Below are 18398 nucleotides of genomic sequence, written 5' to 3'. Positions count from 1 at the left end.
AATATGGATGGATGAGTGGAATACAGAAAGAAGAGTGGAGTAGTACTTCAGAGAGAGTTTTTACTTCTGTATTTTTTTATTTTTATTTTTTTATGTATTTTTTTAAGATTGTATTGATTTATTTGAGAGAGAGAGAGAATACCAGTGAGGAGGAAAGACAGAGGGAGAGGGAGAAGGTAGACTACCCACTGAGCAGGGAGCCCAACAGGGGGCTCAAGGACCCTGGGATCATGACCAGAGCCAAAGGCGAGATGCTTGACCAGCTGAGCCACCCAGGCACCTCACACTTTTGTATTTATATTTATTTTTTGTAACTTGTGTAGCAACTGCTGCATCTCCAGGTATGGAAAGCAGGGTGCTGGCCATGAAAAACATTGCATTGAGAAAGGCAAAAATTTCAAAATACATAGTCCTTTCCTCCCATCTGTCGGTTTTAATTCACTTGTTTCTGTAAATTCTGAGCACCAGACCCAGAGAGACAGGAGGAACAGTCTCCAAAATGCATTTCCTCTGCTGTGTCCTGTGAGGGGCAACACCAAGGCAGGGCCAGACCCCAACATGAGGGGGACGTGGCCGCCCTCTGATGCCCCTGGGCACACTCAGCTCTGGGAACGCACATGGAATTTAACACAGACAATTTGAGGACTCTGGGGCAATCCTATTAGAGACTAAATATTCTATTCTTAATGATATAAAAACAATACAAATGATAATAACAATAACGTCAGAAAAAACTCTTCTGGAGGTGCCTGGGCAGCTCAGTTGGTTAGGGTCCAACTCTTGATCTCAAGTTAGGTCTTGATATCAGGGTTCTGAGTTCAGGCCCCATGTTGGGTTCGACACTGGGTTTGGAGTCTCTTTAAAAAAAAAAGTTCTGTCTGTGATGATCCATCGGGGCAACCCAGGAACTCACAAGACAACACAGACAGGGAACTGGCCCAACTGAAGCACAGTCCTCCTCATACCACCTCTTCCTCACATTGACTCCACAATCCTGAATTCAGCAATGTAGTCACTTGTTCCAACCTAACAATTCCTGGATAGTAGACTCTTCATCTGTTTATCTTTTCTTTTTAAAGATTTTATTTATTTAGAGAAAAAAAAAAAGATTTTATTTATTTATTTATTTATTTATTTATTTATTCATGAGAGACACAGAGAGAGAGGCAGAGACATAAGCAGAGGGAGAAGTAGGCTCCCCATAGGGAGCCTGAGGTGCTATTTGATCCCAGGACCCTGGGATCATGACCTGAGCCAAAGGCAGGTGCTCAACCACTGAGTCACCCAGGTACCCTCTTCATCTGTTTTTCTAATGACCAGATGCCATGGACACAATCAGTTTCCATCTATTTGCATCTCATAACCCTGACACCAGACCTAAGCTGGAAACACAAGCATCTATCAGATGCCCCAGATACTCCTCTTTCTAAGAGGTGGAGATTAATTCACCTTCTAAACTTACTGAATCACTTCCAATAAATACAGAATTGGAATAGAAACCAATTTTACAGTGGAGAACCTGCAAAACACCACCAACACTTGACAACCAAGTGATCAAGATTAACATCACCAGTGAAAATCAATGGTTAATTGCATGAATTCCCTGATGTGATGTGATGTGATGTGATGTGATGTGATGAGATGTGAGCTGTTTTCATAAAAATCTATGAGCTCGGTCTAATCAGAAGACAACATCAGACAAATCTAATTTCAGAGGTATTCTAGAAAGGACTTGACCAGTAATCCACACACCTGTCAAGCTTATAAAAAACCTAGGAGACAGAGAATCTAACAGAATCTGACAGAGAGGGGCACCTTAGAGGCTCAGTTGGTTAAGCGTCTGCCTTTGGCTCAGGTCATTATCTCATTGTGCTCTCTGCTTTGTGGGGAGTCTGCTTTTTCCTCTCCCTCTGCCCTTCCTCCTGCTGTGCTCTCCCTCTACCTCAAATGAATAAATTTTTTTAATCTTAAAAAAAAGAATCTGACAGAGAGAAGAGGAGGGTGGAGATACACGTTGGCTACATCTAATGTGGTATTCTGTATTGGATCCTGGAAGAGGTAAAAAAAAAAAAAAAAAGACATTTGTGCTAAAACTGATGAAATAAGAATAAAGTCTACAATTCAATTTATACTGTGATGCCAGTGTTGGTTTCTTGGTTTTCCAGCATGTACCATGGTAATGTAAGATGTTAATAACAGGGAAAATGAGATGAGAATTCTCTGTATGTTCTTTGCTACACTCTTGCAAATTTAAACTGATTCTAAAGTAAAAAATTTACATTAAAATTGCAACTACCTATAATTTAATTACAGGTACTTACATTACATTACATGTGAAACAATATCTACTGTTTCTTCTGAATACATCCATTGGCTCCTTTGGATGATTTAAAAAGCAGGAAAATTCGTTAAACAAAATAGATTCAATAGTTTTGTGTCTTTGGTCTCCAAATTGCTACTCTTCTACTAATACAAACTTGAAGACTTTCTTCATACTCTTGTCTTCTCAAATTAGAGATGCAGACACCCACCCTGAAATCTGCTTATTAACCAACTAGTTGGCATCAAGACCAAACCCAGAACTTCTCTTGCTCTCTCTCTCTCTGTCAAATAAATAAATAAAATCTTTTTTAAAAAAGAAATCTCCGTCTTATTGAAAACTCAATGTAAAATGAGACTGACTGTAATTTTACTGAATGAAGTTTCCTTTAAGGATGATAGCATAAGCAGCTGAACGCAGTGCAAACCAGACGGTTTATATTTTTCTGATGAGGTGAGAGAATTGTGTATTTCTTCCTGTGCATACAGAGAAGAATCTGGATGCACAGTGGTTGTGATTCAAGAGAACAAAGGGGCAGGCAGTTAGAAAACATGCATTGATTAGGGTGGAGGTGTTTAGCAGTCACCAACTGGTCTTGTGAGAAATAGAAAAATATATGCAAATGATGGAGGAGACGGTGTAAAAAGACACAAAGATGCTCACCAGGAGAAGGATGCTTCGGGTGGCTCTGATCTTGGGGGATTCAGAGGACACTTTGGTCCTGTGAATGTGTTGGACCTGCTGCTTATGCTTGTGCAGGGTGAAAACATAAACCCACTGCCCCAAGTTATGAGTCCCAAGCACAAAACATCATGGAAGGATACTAATACATATGTAGTAAGTCTGTGTCTTTGTCATGAGATGTAGGAGCACAGTATCTGCAGTCCATAGTTTCTGAAGTGTTTCTATTGTTCCATTTATCACTTATGTACCCAGGAATCATAATATTTAGCTTTATTTTTTTTTTTTTTTTTTTTTTTTTTAATATTTAGCTTTATGTTCAGGATCCAGCAGAGGATATTTGAGGAGCCAATGTACTTGAGAGCTTTCCCTCTCATCACTGCCCACCTGGAGTTCCAGAGGCTGATGGTGATGGCCTGAAAGGCACTCAGGAAGCATGTGGTCCCAATGGACACACACCTGGACACTCTGTGAGCAAAGAAAACAACTTTGCATCCAAAGTTAGTGAGAAAATATCTCAATTCAAAAGCTGCCATGATCTCTGGGATTCCTCTGGAGAGAATGACCAAGGAGTTGGTTAAAATCAAGTGCTTGAGAAGCCAATCAGTGGACTTTGACCTGTATCCTCGGAAGTCAAGGGACACATAATGACAGAAGAGTGAAAAGTTCCCCAGGATGCCAACGACTATTTGGAATAAGAAGATCACAGCAAATTTCACATCCATTAAGGCCACTCTGTCATTTTTCAGGGTGCAATGCTTCTGTTCACGAAGAGAAGACTCCACATGAAAACATGAGCCGTAGGCTGACTGTTTGTGGATAATAAATTCAAAATTCTCCCTCTTGCTACTACTTTACCCTGAGAATTTCTTTCAAATACTTGTTTATTTTGTTTTTTTGTGGAAGGAGCCAACACATCCATCGACAGATGAATAGATAAGGAAGATGTAGTGTGTATATATATATATATTACTCAGCCATCAGAAAGGATGAATACATACCATTTACTTCAACATAGATGGAACTGGAGGGTAGTATACTGAGTGAAATAAGTCAATCAGAGAAAGACAATTATCATATGGTTTCACTCAGTTGTGAAAATAAGAAATAGTGAAAGAGACTACAAGGGAAGGAGGGAAACTGAGTGGGGAAAAATTATTATTTTTTAAAAAGATTTTAATTTATTTATTCATGAGAGACACAGAGAGAGGCAGAGACACAGGCAGAGGGAGAAGCAGGCTCTATGCAGGGAACCTGATGTGGGACTCGATCCCGGTTCTCCAGGATCACGCCCTGGGCTGAAGGCAGCGCTGAACCGCTGAGCCACCCGGGCTGCCCAGTGGGGAAAAATTAGAGAGTAAGACAAACCATGAGAGACTCCTAATTCTGGAAAACAAACAAAGGGTTGCAGAAGGGGAGGTGGATGAGGGGATGGGGTAACTGGGTGACAGGCACTAGGAAAGCACTTGATGGGATTAGCACTGGGTGTTATACTATATGTTGGCAAATTGAATTTCAATAAAACATTTTTAAAAATACACGTTTTGGGGCACCTAGGTGGCTCAGCAGTTGAGCCTCTGACTTTGGCTCAGGTCATGATCCCAGGGTCCTGGGATTGAGTCCCACATCAAGCTCACTGCAGGGAGCCTGCTTCTCTCTCTGCCTATGTCTCTGCCTCTCTGTGTGTCTCTCATGAATAAATAAACAAAAAAATTTTTAAATTAAAAGTAAATATAGGGCAGCCCCAGTGGCGCAGCGGTTTAGCACCGCCTGCAGCCCGGGGCGTGATCCTGGAGACCTGGAATCGAGTCCCACATCGGTCTTCCTGCATGGAGCCCACTTCTCCCTCTGCCTGTGTCTCTGCCTCTCTCTGTGTGTGTCTCTATTAATAAATAAACAAGAAAAATATTTTAAAATAAATAAATAAAAATATAAAAATACACTTTTTTATTAAAGATTTTTCAAATTTAATTTATTTCCTTAAATAGTACTTCTTTAGTCATTCTTACTCATGCTTTACCTATTGTAATTTATTTAATATTTATAGGTGCATATGTTTTACAGACAAGGAGAATTTAATTAAAATGAGGTTATATGACTCATTTAAATATTGCAATGGTCAGGTTGCAATAAACTTGGTGTTTACCATCATGCTATACTCTCATAGCTACCTAATCATACCTTTTTTTTTTTTTTAAGATTTTATTTGTAAGCAATTTCTACACCCAACGTGGGGCTCAAACTCACAACTGAGTTCTTATTCTCAAGAGTCGCATGCTCCACCAACTGAGCCAGCCAGGTGCCCCTGCCTGGTTGTATCTTCAAATAATCCACATATATGCATGCATACATTGTCATATTTGAAATTTATTTTAATTTAGGTTTGGTTGTGCCAATTTCTCATTTTTGTTAAAGTATTTGTTCCATTGACCAACCGCACTTGTGAATGAAAATGAAAACATCGGGCAGCCTGGGTGGTTCAGCAGTTTAGCGCCACCTTCAGCCCAGGGCGTGATCCTGGAGACCGAGGATAGAGTCCCACGTCGGGCTCCCTACTTCTCCCTCTGCCTGTCTCTGCCTCTCTCTCTGTGTCTCTCATGAATAAATAAGTAAAATCTTTAAAGAATAAAAAAAAGATGATGAAAACATCTTAATTAAGACCTGAATATCATCCATGAACAAAATGGATTTACCAAATATAGACCAATGGTAGTAGAGCAACAAAAGTAATTATATAATTTTTTTGCCAATGGAGCCCACAACCGAATCCGGGGTCTGGGACCCTTATCAGAGGAGCCTGCTTCTCCCTCTCCCTCTGCTGCTCCCCCTACTTGTGTGTGCTCATGCACTCTCTCTCTCCGTCAAATAAATAAATTCTTTTTTTAAAAAGAAATTATTGTGTAATATTTCATTTTGCCCTAAAGTATGGGATTTGTAATTTAAATAGAACATTTAGAGATAGATAAAACTTTGACAGTAGGATCTAAATTACTCCTCATTAGAGAACATGCAATTAGCTGTGATTTTTGAAAAAAAAACTGAAAGTAGTTAATTTGAAAAAGATAATAAAATACAAAACAAGCACACAAAATGGAATCTCAAGGCATGATATCTTGTGCATTGAATAGGAGAAATGAAAAGATGAACCTAAAAATGATGTTAGAACTTCAAAAATCAAATATCAGAAGACATTTAAGCTGAAAATTGCTGAAATCCTTAATTTTTCTGCTCTCCAAATCCCTCACATGTTAACTTACCTTTTCCTAAAAGTCTGCTGTCCTAACTTCACAGAGGAAAATCATCCTTGCTTGATCAACAGATTACAAATGTTTTGGGGAGAGACATAATTACTATCTCCACTAAATGCCTCAAGCATAAAAACAAGGAAAACAATTATAGTTCTGCAAATGCCATTGAGATATGAATGATGTACCCACCATCTGCTTCAACGTGGATGGAACTGGAGGGTATTATGCTGAATGAAGTAAGTCAGTCAGAGATGGACAATCATTATATGGGTTCACTCATACGGAGAATATAAAAAAAATAGTGAAAGGGATTATAGGGGAAAGGAGAGAAAATGAGTGGGAAAAATCAGAGAGGGTGACAAAGCATGAGAGACTCCTAACTCTGGGAAACGAACGAGGGGTAGTGGAAGGGGAGGCGCGGGGGGATGGGGTGACTGGGTGATGGCACCGAGGGGGGCACTTGACGGGATGAGCACTGGGTGTTATACTATATGTTGTCAAATCAAACTTCAATCAAAAAACAAACAAAAAAAAGAGTCGGACACTTAGCCAACTAAGTGGCCCAGGCATCCCTAGAAATGTATTTGTATATGACCATGGAAACACGGAGAATGTGTGAAAAATAACAGGTCAGAAAGTTATTAATTACCTGGGAGGAACAGAAGCAAAGAGGAATGTGTAAATAGCATAACGAGATGATTGAAAGGATGGTTATCAAAAAATAAAATAATATTTAATGCCTTAATATTTTAAAAAAAGGAGATATGAATGATGAGATTAGCTTCATGAAACTCATTATCATATGCACACAACTTTAATGAGGTAACCGTATCAATCGTGTCAATGTCTCTGTGGTTTCATGATGCAGGTTGAATAGCATATTAATTTCTGAGCTGCAGTCTTAAGGACTGTAAATATCAGACTCTGTTACCACTTGCAACAAGCACCAACAATCGCTGTCAGAGATGCATTAAACTATGACAGGAGCAGTTAGCATCCTGTTGGGACCTCAGACCTCCAGTCCATTCATAACTCAGCCTATGCCTCAGGAATTATTGTTCCTACAGGTAGTTCTAATATCAAACCAATTTCTACACAAGAATAATCCTCCTTCCAGCCATGAGGACCAACCCAGATGCAGACCCTTATACACCTCACTCCCTCACACATTATGTCACTCGGCCTGACATAGAAAATACTCACCCAGGCTTTCCTGCTGACAAGATGTGGGCTCAGTGGGACAGCCATAGCACCTCCTGCTTGTGTGCAGGAGGTAGGCAAAGTGGAGATATGGGTTTGTGATTCTGTGACCTCATCTCCCCACAGAATTACAATTATCACTTCACCTGTGGTTTCAGTGACATTGCAGTTGAAAGGCAATTGAGACTACTTTTTAAAGACTTTCTGCCAGATTCCAATTCCCAGAAACACTTATACGTTTCTGGCAAATAAACAAGTTTAGTGTGTGGGAGAAACTTCCTTTTTCATACAACACCTGAAGCAGACAGAGTCTCAGGTGGGGTGACAGAAGCAGGAAATGTTCTGACCTGACAGAGGAGGGGCTGGCAGTGATTCACATGTATTTCATTCCTGTGCTTCCCTAAGAATCCCACTGACCCCTCCTGCAAAATAATTGTTTATTTCTCACTAGCTTACAAAATAGGGAAGGAGATGGGAGGACCAGAGAAGGACTCCTTAGGAAAGAAAGAGCAAAACAAAGAACATGGTTTTTTTTTTAATTTTTATTTATTTATGATAGTCACACACACACACAGAGGCAGAGACATAGGCAGAGGGAGAAGCAGGCTCCATGCACCGGGAGCCCGACGTGGGATTCGATCCCGGGTCTCCAGGATCGTGCCCTGGGCCAAGGGCAGACGCTAAACAGCTGCGCCACCCAGGGATCCCAGAACATGGGATTAACTAGAGATGCTTCACGTGACTCAGTGCAATTGCTTGAAAAGTCTCATTGATGTGGATATTTCTAGGAATATATATTTTATGAATATTGACCCAAAAAGAGATACAAATTCTTTTTTTTTAGAGATACAAATTCTAAGCTGAGCCATATTTATAGAATAAATGGCAATATTTATAAAAGAGGTTCCTCATAAACACAGCACCAGGTCATATAATTTATCAACAACATCCTACTACTCTTAAATATTAGATAAATCATTGCTATTTAGACCATCCAAAAATATTGAAGAATGATATTTCCCCAAAATTTTCCAAAATCTTTTTTAAAAATATTTTATTTATTTATTCATGACAGGCAGAGACATAGGCAGAGGGAGAAGTAGGCTCCCCGTGAGGAGTCCAATACAGAACTTGATTCCACACCCTGAGCTAAAGGCAGATGCTCAACCACTGAGCCACCGAGGCATCCCTAGTTTTCCAAAATCTTACAAAGATAACCGCAAATATTTCACAAATCTCATAATTGCCTAGGAACCCAAAATTATGAAATAGACTATTTGCAAATATTGCCATAAAATACTATGGCATGATCAAGTGCAGCTTATACCTACATTTATGGATAAAAAGGCTCAATATTGTTAAAATGTCAGGTCTTCTCAAGCTGATCTGTAGATTCAATGAAATCCCAATGAAAATCCCAGGAAATTACTTGTAGGTATCAACTAACTGATTCTAAAGTCTATATAATGGAGGCATCAAGCTCAGAAAAGCCAGCCCAATTTTAAAGGAGAATGAAAAAGTCAGAGGACTGACACATCCCAATGTCAAGACTTAATATAAAGCTATCTTAATTAATGTAGGTAAAATAATAGGCATATAGATAAATAGAGCAGAACAAGGAGCTCAGAAATAGACTCACACAAATATAATCAATTGATCTCTTACAAAGGAGCCAAGGCAATTCAATGGGAAAAAGGTACGTTTTTCAGCAAATGGTGCTAGAACAAGTGGACATCCACACCCAAACAAAAACAAAGTAAATCTAGATACAGACCTTATATCCCTCACAAAAGTTAGTTCAAAATAGATTGTAGACTTAAATGTATAACACAAGACTTCTAAAATCCCCAGAAGATAACAGGAGAAAATCTAGATGACCTTACATTCTATGATAACTGTTTAGGTACAGTACCAAAGGCATAAGCCATGAAAGAAATAATTGCTAAGTCAGACTTCATTAATTACAAACTTATGCTCTACAAAAGATACAGAGAATGGGAATAAGAAGACAAGCCAGATATTGGGAGAAAACAAAAGACATACCTGACAAAGGAGTATGATCCAAAACATACAAAGAGCTGTTAAAATTCAACAACAAGGGATGCCTGGGTGGCTCAGTGGTTGAGTGTCTGCCTTTGGCTAAGGGCATGATCCTGGAGTCCTGGGATCAAGTCCCACATCAGGCTCCCTGCATGGAGCCTGCTTCTCCCTCTGTCTGTGTCTCTGCCTCTCTCTCTGTGTCTCTCATGAATAAATAAAATCTTAAAAAAATAAAATAAAATTCAACAAGAAGACAACTTAATTTTTTAAATAGGTGAAAGATTTATACAGACACCTCACCGAGAAGACATACACATAGCCAATAAGTATATGAATAGATGCTTGTCATCATACACCATTAGAGAAATTGCAAACTGAAACGGTGAGATACATTAAGTGTCTGAAAGTGACACCATCAAACAGTGGAACAGCAGGAACTTGTGTTCACCATTGATGAGAAATGCAAAATGGGATAGCCACTTTGGAATACAGATGAGAGTTTCTTACAAAACTAAATGGCCTCTCACATGATCCAGAAATCTGACTCCTAGGTGTTTATTCACATGAGTTACACATTTATATCCACACAAAGTTCTGCACACAAGTGTTTATAGCAGCTTTATTCATAGCTGCCAAAAGCTGTAAGCAACCGAGATGTCCTTCAGGAGGTAAAATAAGTAACTGTGGTTCATGCAGACAGATTCTATTCAATGCCAAAAGGAAAGGAAATGAGCTATGGACCCCTGAAAAGAAATGCAAGAACCTTAAATAAATACTTCTTTAAAGATTTATTTAAAAAAAAAAAGATTTATTTATTTATGTGAGAAAGAGTTGTGGGCAGAGGGCGCCTAAGGGTGAGAGAGAATCCTCAAGCTGACTCCACACTGGGCTGACTGTAGAGCCTGACGCAGGGCTACGTCACAGGACCCTGATATCATGATTTGAGCCAAATCCAAGAGTCAGCTGCCCAACCAACTGAGCCACCAGGCCCAGGTAGATTTTGCCTATTATGTGCATATACTAATTGGACACACTGGCAGGAAATAGGTGTGAGGAATGCAGTGATGGTGGGGTCTTCAATGATTCCTGAAGCACTGGAGGAATAGCCATTTGCAGGGCTGAGTCATAAAGTCATGTTGTTTACATGGAATGTTTTGCCTGTCATTCTCAAAGGAGTAAAATGAGTATTTCCTCAATTCTCAGAGGTATTTTAATATGGCTCTACCTTATTCACATTATAAAGCTGGTACAAAGTATTAGATTAATAATGGAAAAACAAAAGAATGAGTTTGACCTAATATATGTTAAATATTATGCAAGAAAAACAGAGAAACATAATTTTAGTTCTGTGAAATACTTAGAAATATTCACCACAGGGACCCCTGGGTGGCTCAGCGGTTGAGCGTCTGCCTTTGGCTCAGGATGTGATCCTGGGGACTCAGGATCAAGTCCCACATCAGGCTCCCTGCAAGGAGCCTGCTTCTCTCTCTGCCTGTGTCTCTGCCTCTCTCTCTCTGTGTCTCTTATGAATAAATAAATAAAATCTTAAAAAATATATATTCACCACATATTAGACCACTAAGCAATATATATAGATGTGCTTATGTATTCCATCAATCAATACACTGGAAAATTAGAAATTAAATAAAATACAGTACAAATCACAATAATGAGCTGCTTTAATCATAAAGCTCATTATATATACGTGTGTATACACACATAAGTATTCTACTTATTTGGGGATCCCTGGGTGGCTCAGTGGTTTAGTGCCTGCCTTTGGCCTAGGGCACGATCCTGGAGTCCCGGGATCGAGTCCTGTGTCGGGCTCCTGGCATGGAGCCTGCTTCTCCCTCCTCCTGTGTCTCTGCCTCTCTCTCTCTCTATGTGTATCATAAATAAATAAATAAATATTTTTTTAAAAAAGGTATTCTACTTATTTGATCAGTTAAAAAAATATAGAATGTGGGTGGCTGAGTGGCTCAGTTGGTTGGCATCTACCTTTGGCTCAGGTTGTGATCCTAGGGTCCTGGGATTGAGCCCCACAATGGGCTCCCTGCTCAGAGGGCAGTCTGCTTCTCCCTCTCCCTCTGTCCCTTCCCAGTGCTCCACTCATGCTCTCTCATTCTTGCTCCCTCACTTTCTCTCTCTCTCAAAAAACAAAAAATAAATCTTTATTTATTTTGAGCCACCTGGGTGGCTCAGCGGTTTAGTGCCACCTTCAGCCTGGGGCCTGATCCTGCAGACCCGGATTCGAGTCCCACATCAGGTTTTCTGCATGGAGCCTGCTTCTCCCTCTGCCTGGGTCTCTGCCTCTCTCTCTCTCTCTTTCTCTGTCTCTCTGTCTCCCATAAATAAATAAAAATCTTTTAAAAATAAATTAATAAAAGATATAGAATGTATTTTTATTTTTCTATTTTAATTCTTATATTTTAGGGGCACCTGGGTGGTTCAGTCAATTGGGCATCTGTCTTCCTCTCTGGTCTTCATCCCAGGGTACTGGGATCGAGCTCCACAACTATGTCCCAGCTCAGCAGGGAGGGTGCTTTTCCTTCTCCCTCTGCCACTCCCCTGCCCCACCCCTGCTAATGCTCTCTCTCCAATAAATAAATTTGAAAAATAATAATTCTTATATTTTAGCTACATCTTTTGAAAATTTTCTGAATGGAACATAGTAAAATATGTTTGATTTAATGGGAGTAGTCTATTTATGTTCAATATAATAATGCATAATTTGGGATTGGATTTACCAATTTATGCTGTGCTGCCCTTCATTATCTCTGTTTATGCTCTTTGTTTTTCTATTTAACTTCTATGTGTTAATTTTTTATTAAACACTTCTGTATTTCACCCCTTTTAGTTTGGAGGTTGTATATTTAGTATCTCTTAGTATCAAACCTAGAAACTACACATACTCTGAAAAACTGATCACAAGGCAGTTATTTGATACCTCTCAACTCCACCTGGAAAGTATGATGACAATCTAACACGAACAAATTGAACTTATTCCAAAGTTTTTTTTATTGTTGATCTGTATTTAAGCCTTTATTGTAACACTCACATGTCCTAAATGCACAGCTCAATGAAATTTCACAAGCCAAACATGCCTAAGGGGACATAACACCCAGTAAGAAAAAAAAAAACAACAACAACAACAACAGAATATCATCAGGCTCCCACAAAAGCCATGCCTTGCCACTTCCAAGCTTCTTTCCTTGAAGAATTACCATCACTCTGACACCTGAGAGTATGATACCATGCTCTAATGTGGTAATGATACCACATTAACTTCTCTCTTTTTGGCTTTTTTCATCCCTTTACGTTGTTATCAGTATGGTCACATGTTTCCATGGGTCATTGCTGTCTAAGATTCCATTGTGTGAATATCAAAAATTAATTTATCTTACTCTCAGTGTTCATGGATGTGGTCTTCATTTGGGGTTTTTAGGAGTGGTTTTAGTATGTGAATTCTAGAACTTTTGGTGGCACGTATGCAAACTTTTGCTAGGGATATACACATGATGGAATTGTTGGACTGTAGGTTTACGTCTATCCAACTTCATTAGACACTGTGAAATATTTCTCAAAAATTATTTTATAACATGGGGTTCATAAGCACCAGCAGTATGTAAAGTTCCTGGTTTATCCATAACCTACCAACACTTACTCATGTTTGTCATGTTTACTTTAGTCTTCTAGTTAGTGTGAAATGGTTTCAGGTGCTAGTTTTATTTGCATGTTCTTGATTACTAAGAAACTTGAATATCGGGACACTTGGGTGGCTCAGCGGTTGGGCGCCTGCCTTCAGCTCTTCCCATGGTCCCAGGTGGAGTCCCGCATCAGGCTCCCTAAGGGGAGCCTGCTTCTCCCTCTGCCTGTGTCTCTGCCTCTCTGTCTCTCTCAGCCTGTGTCTTTCATGAATAAATAAATCTTAAAAAAAAAAAAAGAAACTTGAACATCTCTTCATGTGTGTAGTAGACTTGACATATCCTTTTTTAGGTGATTTCCTTAATTTTTCTGTTTTTTGTTTTGTTTTTTTGTTTGTTTGTTTGTTTGTTTTTGTCTTTTTATGTTGTCCTTTTCTTGTTTGTGTATGCTGGGTACAAATCCTTTCTTTGTGGGCTCATTCTCTCTGGTCATTTAAGATCAACTCTTAATTTTAACATTATCTGTCATTTCCTTTGGCATATTAAGTATTTTGAATTTTGCAGAAATCTTTTCTATTCTAAAAGCATGGAAATGTTGTTTTCTTCTATAAATGCAGTTATTGTTCTTTAAAACTTAGATCATAAAAACACATTCAGAATTAATTTGTTGTTGTGGGAGGCAATCAATATTATTTTATAGTAAGGCTAGTAATTTGCAAGAGATAGCTTGACTTTGCTACAGCCCCTATTCTATCCAGCACAACATCCTCTGCTACAAGAGTGATTCACAGACAGCAGGCTCCTCCATGGAGGTCAATATGTGGGTTTCTCCTTTTCTTTCTTAGGTGCCCTCCCAGAGATGCCCAAACATTCTGCTACAGCAGTGAGGATATGAGCCAGCCTCACTTGCCCCTAAGATAGCTCGGTCCCAGGACCCATGAGCTCATGACCTGAGCAGAAATCTCAAATCCCACTCTCAACCCACTGAGCCACCCGGGAGCCCCTAATTGTTTTCAAGCAATAGATTGGTGACCTAAATTATCAGATTCCTCTCCAACCCCCCCCCCCCCGTTCTTGTCCCTTGACGCCACTGGACCTGAACCCCCTGGTGGCTCATCCGCCCCTGCAGGTGGTGGGGGACAGGAGAGAAGTCATGTTCCGGCGCGAGTCGGTATAAAGCTGTACGTTCTGCAGGGCACGGTCTCCATGCCCCCTACCAGCTCAGGTCCCCTGGACTGACAGTTCCAGTCCTCCATCACCTAAATAAGCCTTTCTCCTTATCTGGGCTGCAGATTATCCCTGCTGGAGCCCTCGTCTACACCGGTCCCCGACGAGGTGCCAGCGCCCTCTCTCGTCTCCACCCGCTAGTAACAGCAGCTTCCGACTCAAACCTTTCCAGCTTAGGAGGAAATCATCTCAGCTTCCAGTCTAAGTGTCCACAGCACTAAGCTTTTACCCTAAATTGTTGAAAACATTGAGGTAGAACAGGCAGGAGGCAGCCCTCCTCATTACGCCAGAGAAACACAGACGGATCCAAACCCGAAGAGCAAGTTCTGTTCGGCAGATTCGGGAACGCCCAGAGAGCTGGGCACACAGTAGGCCGAGGCCCCGCCCCGGGCCCCGCCCCGGGCCCCGCCCAGCATGGCCGTTACGCAATTTCCGACCGACCCCGGAAGCGGATCCGGAGAAGGGCGGTCTCACTGCTGAGGGACATTTTGTCCTTCCGGTTCAGACTTGAGCGCAGCTGCTCTTCCGTCGGGAGGCGTCTGTACTTTTTTGCAGGCCCCAGGCTCATTCCGTGACCGAACTAGTCGTGGTGTGGCCGGGACAACGGGGTCCCAAAGACACCAGCTTCCGGGAGGCCGACCCTTGAAGACAGCAAAGGCTGCCTCCAAAGTGCCAGAAATACTCCCAGGCTTATGAGGAAAATGTGGCGGCCAGGTGGGTGGGTGAGCTGTGCAGGTAGGCGACGGAAGCCAAAGCGATGGTGTGTGTGAGTCAGTCATGGGGGACTTGCTGGCCCAGCGGGGTTTCAGTTCCCCTCAGGGGATGCTTTGCCCGTCAGATCTTCACCTGAGCCGAGTCCAGCTGGAAAGAAGAACCCAACTAGAAAGTTTGGGGTCAAAATGGAGGTAGCGGAAGTCCTCTTCCAGTGGTGTGTGCCCCACTGGAAAGGATTTTCCCCATCCCTGTATCTTCAGATTTCATTTAAATTTGATTCCGAATTTGTTGGGGTTTTTTTTTCTTTAATCCCCAGTGTTTTTCCTCTGAATTGTATTGTACAGATGAGATCTCGGTGATCTTTTAATAATTACATATTGAAGATATTCTTTAGTATATGGTAAATAATTTTACAGTATTTTTTAAAAGATTTTATTTATTTATTTGAGAGAGAGAGAGAGAACACAAGCAGAATGAGGAGCAAAGGGAGAAGCAGGCTTCCCACCAAGCAGAAAACCCCACCCCAGGCACTATCCAGAGACTCCTGGATCGGGACCTGAGCTAAAGTCAGACTTAACCGACTGAGCCAGCCAGGCACTCCTAAAATATTTTATTGTATATTTGCTAAGCATATTGGAGCCCTAGGGCTGCTATGACAAAATACAACAAATAGGGTGGCATTAAAACAACAGAAACGTATCAACTCCCAAGTCCTGAGTGTGGAGGGTGTCGGCAGGGCCATGGTCCCTCTGAAACCTGGAGGGAAGAATCCTTCCTTGCTTCTTCTGGTTTCTGGTGTCTGTGAGCAGTGTTTGACTTCCCTGGGTTGTGGTGCATCATTCCAATCTTTCCTCTTCACAAGACGCATGTCTCTTTGTATGGAGTTCTTTATACAGGGACACCTGTCATATTGAATTAGAGGCCTTCTCTACCCCAGGATAACCTTATCTTAACGAACTATATCAGTAATGATCCTACTTCAGTAAGATCACACTGGGGTATAGGAGGTTAGGACTTAACCACATCTTCTTTGGAAGAGGGCACAATTCAACTCCTGAAAGTAAGGATGTTGATTGTCTATCTTTTATATTAACCATCAAAAATTAATTTAGCCAGATCACCTAATATCCAGCAGCCTTTTAAAAAAATTATTTATTCATGAGAGAGGCAGAGATATAGGTAGAGGAAGAAGCAGGCTCCCTTTGGGGAGCCTGATGCTGGAGTCGATTCCAGGACCCCGGGATTACACCCTGAGCCGAAAGTCCTCAACAGCCTTTTTTTCTTCCCTTATGTTCTGTTAAATACGTTTTTCAGTTTTTAATCGTACCTTTATTATGTCCCCCATAAAATTTTATGGCTTCTTGAGGCTCCTGTGTGGCTCCATTGGTTGAGCATCTAGACTCTTGGTTTATGCTCAGGTTGTGATCTCTGGGTCATGAGATCAAGCCCTACCTCCAGCTCTGCACTCTGCACTCAATGCAGAGTCTGCTTGGGATTCTTTCTCCTCTCTCTCTGCTCCTCCCCACACTCACATGCTCTTTCTCTTTAAATAAATAAATCTTTAAAAAAAAAAAAAAAACCTAATGGCTTTCTCGCACAAATCTAGAAACGCCACGTAAGAAGGGGTCACAGTATATTTGCTGATGGGAATGCAAGCTGTTTGGTTTTTTTTGTTTGTATTATTTTTTAATTACTGCTAGTAAAGAAGAAAGACTGATGTCACTATGTTCGAGATTTGCTCTGTGTTCTTGTAGGGGCCCAGGGCAGGCTGCCCCAAAATGTGCCACTTTGGCATAAAGATTGTTTTGAGCTAAAAGTAATAAAAACCCAGCAGATGTGGGAACGGCACTCTGCCTCCCCCATAACTGCCTCAATATACATTGGAAAGGAGAGACAGCAACAGGAAGACCAGTTATTAACGGAGGCCCCTCATCTGCATAATAGAACAATCTATTTCTCCAAACTGCTCCTTTCACCTTGCCAGTGAGTTTTCTCCCCTACTCCCTTCCGTAGCTAGCTCATGTAAGCTTCATGATGCTTTGTTGTCTTTGGACTTTCATGTCTGTGTGGATTCCCCAGACAAGTCCTGTTAATCTGTCTCATGTCAATTTGATTAAGTCCAGCTAGAAGGATCACAAGACAGGAAAGTTTTCCTCCCTGATATTCTCAATTCTTTTATTAGTCTAACAGTCAGAATAGATCCTCTGCTGTTTCACATATGAAATCACATTGTCCGTGAAAAATAACACTTCTAACCTGCCTTCCTTGTCTTGTTTCCACCTTTATCCATTTCCTCAGTCCTGGCTCAGGCATCCTGTGCAGTGGGCAGTGGAGAGAGCCCTGACTGGGCCTCTAATCTCAGCCTCACTTTCATGAAAATGCTCCCAGTGCTGACTGCTTATTATGTTTGTTGAAAGTTTCTTGCTGAAAAATAAATTTTTTAGGGATCCCTGGGTGGCGCAGCGGTTTAGCGCCTGCCTTTGGCCCAGGGCGCGATCCTGGAGACCCGGGATGGAATCCCACGTCGGGCTCCCAGTGCATGGAGCCTGCTTCTCCCTCTGCCTGTGTCTCTGCCTCTCTCTCTCTCTCTCTCTCTCTCTCTTCTCTGTGTGACTATCATAAATAAATAAAAATTAAAAAAAATAAAAATGAATTTTTTAAATGTCATATTTGGTGTGATTTAACTATCAGATATCTTACTGATGACCTACAGTGCTCAAATATGTTTTGTTTAAATGTTATTTTGTTGTATCACCTTAATCAGTGTTTGAATATGGAATCCTTTTTTCATTAATGGAATAAAGTGAATTTGGCTAATATTAATTGCTAAGTGGTTAAATTTAAATGATTAAAGTCATATTTATATCTTATGCATTTAAAGGAGATTCAAGTTAGAATTTTCTTTTTCCATTTTGTTCCTTTTTTTAAAAAAGATTTATTTTAAAGAAAGAACAAGTGCCCAGGTGTGGGTGCAGAGGGAGAGAGGGGAAGCCGACTCCCTGCTATATCCCAGAAACCTGAGGTCATGACTTGAACCTACACAAAGAGCTGGAGGCTTAACAGACTGAGCCACCTAGGTGTCCCTCATTTTGTTGTTTTTTTTAATAGCCTAATATAATGTGAGCAAATTAATTTTTCTTCCTTAAAAGAGTTTATATCACATTGGAACTATATCTGGCTTAAAATAAATAAAATCTTACTAGATTCAGAGACCTCCAATGCCTTTTAATCTGCATGTTGAAATTGGTTCTTCAGATTATGTTTTAGTCAGGATTTGCAACATAGTCTGGAAAGTAATACACTTCCCTTAAAAATACAGATTTT

The 18398-nt window shown here is 40.7% G+C and overlaps 1 pseudogene; it reads right to left on the bottom strand.

The window, feature by feature from the left end:
• Positions 1-2755: 2755 nt before the first annotated feature.
• LOC140607733 (vomeronasal type-1 receptor 4-like) lies at positions 2756-14776 on the bottom strand (annotated as a pseudogene).
• Positions 14777-18398: the final 3622 nt, after the last annotated feature.

This window comes from Canis lupus, chromosome 1, assembly GCF_048164855.1.
Source record: "Canis lupus baileyi chromosome 1, mCanLup2.hap1, whole genome shotgun sequence".
NCBI lineage: Eukaryota > Metazoa > Chordata > Mammalia > Carnivora > Canidae > Canis > Canis lupus.
This window is presented reverse-complemented; position numbering and strand designations above follow the sequence as displayed.